Genomic DNA, 3,672 nt, shown 5'->3' with positions numbered 1-3,672 from the left:
TCTATTCAATTGCAAATGATCTAGATAAGACTGAGAATAAGATACTGCACGGGACATAGCAGAGTTGGTCAAGTTGAGTGGAGATGAGTTTGCTATTTGGCACAGCTTTTTGCATCAATAAAGCAAGTAAAAGGTGTGAAAGATAAAAAAAAGGGTGAAAGTGTGAAAAGTGAATTGGCCAAATTGAGGTGCATATAAAGTTTTTGCTTTCTTTCAATTCACTAATGGGGCTCATTTGAATCAGGTGAATTGAGTTCTGCTTTTGGAAACTGGGTTAAGAAGGGGTGCACCGGTCCTGGAGGTACTGCAATACCAGGTCAATGCGTGGAGTGGACAGAGCAAGATTTTTTCCATCTCCTTGTTCTAAAAATCCATTTAATATATGGTCCCCAGAGAGGGGACGTATCAGATATTAAACTGATAAGAACAGATTTAATTTTTTTTTTTTCTGTTTATCAGTAGGACTTCAAAATAACAAAGGTGATCGCCTCCCGTTGCCTGGGAACCGTCCAGGCACAAGAGGGCTATGTGTCACCAGAAGGCGCACACACTTCCTCAAGGCCGGCAGACGTGCAATCCCAGGCACCTTCCAGTACCGACCAAGGTAGCGTCCTCCGAAACTACACTTGATCTTAGCCAAAAGGCCGAGAAGCTATAACCCGAATTGGTTACGGCCTTGAGTGGCACCCTGGCCTATACCGGACACATCTTAGGGAGAGGGAGACAAACCCACGCCTACAGAAGACATTTTGTCACCCAAGCCAACCCTTGAAAAGGCTGTTTTGCAGAGCAAAAACAAGAAGAATGGTGCTTTTTGCAGCCGCCGCCCACTGCAATGAATCTGAATAACTCCTCCTTTTGGACACAAGCACCTCCCCTCCCCCTTGCAGTCTTTCCAATTCATGATACAAAAAGACGGACGGACAGGACAGGACAGGACAGGCTGCCTGACTTTCCGTCACTGCCACCCTTTGCCATCCTTGTCCGTAGAAAGCCCTTTCATCATCCCCAAACCCTAATCTTTTCCCTTCCCTTCCCAGATGCGTCTCACTCCCTTTCATTAGGAAGTGAGCGCAGCCTTTTCTCCGTTCTGCACATGCGCGACGTTAAACACAAATGCGCAGGCGTGCGTTCCATTACCCTCACTGCATTCCACTCCCATACAGGAAGTGGGCGCAGCTATTACTACGGTCGCACATAAAAGAACCCACGGCCACCACTGCACATAGCTGACTCCACCACAGGACACCCACTTCTACACCAACGCAGGTAAGACAGGATCGGCACCTCTATGCTCCCGTTACAATCAGGCTCAGTCACCATGTGATAACGCTCTCAACTCTTTAGTTGCAGGCTCCCCTTGCTTCACCTCCACTGGCTGTGCTGCCATTTCCTCTCCCACCTGGAAGGTATACTTTATTCCACTATTTTCCTGTTTCTCTCTTCCCCCTTTTCCCATAACCTACTTTTATCTGCATTTGTGGGGTATCTATATGCTATTTACATCATAGTTTTATTCATTAATATGGAAGGGAAGAGTGCCCATGAGAGTGTTGAACTGCGGAGAGCAAGAAATTAAGCTGCTCCGATTTGCCACCATTGATAAGCTGTTCTCAGTAGATACACATGCTATCCAAACAGCAGCATCCACCATTGCTTCAGCCCACCCATTCAGTGACAGCTCACCAAGTCAGCCATAGGAGTGGTGTAAGGAATTACACGTAGGCACTGACTCCACACCTTCACATCACAAGAAGGGGGTCTACAGGCTAGTGCAAGAATACGAGCAAGTCTTCAGCAAACATCCGCTAGACTTTTGAAGAATAAAAGGGGTCAAACACTACATCCCCACAAGTGCACACCCACCCATCAAAGAGAGATATAAGCCAAAACTACCTGCACATTACCAGTGTACCAAGGACATGTTGAGCAACATGAAGGAGGCTGGGGTTATCCGTGACAGTTGTAGCCTCTGGGCAGCTCCGTTGGTCCTGTTAAAGAAGAAGGACAGCACCACTCCCCTGTATTGAGGAATAGCTAGCTGCATTGAGAACTGCAAATTATTTTTCTACCCTTGATCTCACTAGTCGCTATTGGCAAGTGTCCGTTGCTGAGGCAGACCGGGAGAAGACCGCCTTTGCCACCCCGATGGGTCTCTGCGAGTTCAAAAGCATGCCCTTCGAGCTGTGCAATTTGCCAGGAACCTTCCAGAGGCTGATGGAATGCTGCTTGGGACACCGAAACTTTGAAACGGTACTGCTATACCTTTATGATGTTATTGTTTATTCTAAAGCAAACAAGATTTTAGGGTGTATAAAAAGGGAGATTAGATCCGGTGATCCCAACGTATTGTTACCCCTCTATAAATCACTTGTAAGGCCACATCTGGAATATGGGGTAAAGTCCTGAGCAGGTTGATAACCATTGGTTTGAGCATGGTAGGGTGTAGTGCGCATCTTCCTGCATCGGTAAAAGCTGCAGAAGTCCTTGAAGATTTCCGCTTCAAAGGCTGTGCCTTGATCTGTGAGGACTCTCTCTGAGTAGCCATGAGGTCTGCATAAGTGTGCTTGGAAGACCTTCGCTGCAGTATGGGCCATTAGATCTTTGACTTGTACCACAACCATAAATCTCGAGTAGTTGTCTACCATCGTAAGTGCATACGTGAGCTCGCCTCGATATTCTGCAACAAAACTCCCTTTTTCGATTTCAGTTTCAGCAAACACTCCTCTTCCTGTAGAAAATATTTATCATTACCTAAGACAGTCATTCTAATGCATGACAATATTAAGGCAATTTAGTTAAAACTTGTTTTAACTCACCTTTAAGGGGATTGATGTATTTCATGGTCAATCCAGGTTTGTCAGTGATGGCACTGACATAATGTATGGCGTCTTTTTCGGGCGTTATCCTTTGCCTTTTCATTGTGAAAATCCAGTTGCCTATATCAAAGCAAATTCTACTACTTGTAAAGTATGCAGAAAATGAAATGTAGAACATATAACATCAACTGCTTAGGAACGCATCATAGGTTAGTACTTAAAAGGATATTGTCATGTTCTAGTCATAATGCAAGCTGGACATTTTTCATGTTACCCTGTAATCGCCGGCCTGTTCTAATGCTCACAAGCCAAGATATAGGCTCAGCTGCTAAGGCTTCCCTCTGCCTTCTGAATGAAACTTGAATATGTCTGGCTCACTGTGTATATAGCAGGTGCTCAGAAAAAATAAGAGTCAATTCAATAGAAATAGCTCTGGCACACTATAGTGATCAATAACGTAAGAAAAGAACTCTTGGAATGCTGAAAATTCTTTATTTGTGCAAAAGGATAATTCATCCAACGTTTCGACCTTGTTTTTAGGTCTTTATCAAGGATAAAGTTATCTAAGATCATAAAGGGTTACAAAACCATATAAACACGTAATTAGTACATAGTACAACATAACAGTACAATATATTGCTACTTGAGAGTACAATGGGTCAAATGACCATGATGCACATACAAAAAATTTTTCCAAAGCCATAGTGAAAACATTTGTACTGAGGAAAGAAAATTTCCACATGACCTATCTGGAGAAACATTCTGGATCAAACAACCAAAAATAGTCAAGCAGGTAAATACACACCTATATGGATAACAGGATGATATGTGTTCAATTGTATAGCGTCATTGC

General features: G+C 43.8%; 1 pseudogene; it reads right to left on the bottom strand.

Annotated features, from left to right (window-relative positions):
• Nucleotides 1-279: 279 nt before the first annotated feature.
• Nucleotides 280-485, bottom strand: LOC142260736 (U2 spliceosomal RNA; annotated as a pseudogene).
• Nucleotides 486-3,672: the final 3,187 nt, after the last annotated feature.

The sequence above is a fragment of the Anomaloglossus baeobatrachus genome, unplaced genomic scaffold (genome assembly GCF_048569485.1).
Source record: "Anomaloglossus baeobatrachus isolate aAnoBae1 unplaced genomic scaffold, aAnoBae1.hap1 Scaffold_176, whole genome shotgun sequence".
NCBI classification, from domain to species: Eukaryota; Metazoa; Chordata; class Amphibia; order Anura; family Aromobatidae; genus Anomaloglossus; species Anomaloglossus baeobatrachus.
Note: the sequence above shows the minus strand (reverse complement) of the source record. Positions and strands in the feature narration are given on the sequence as shown.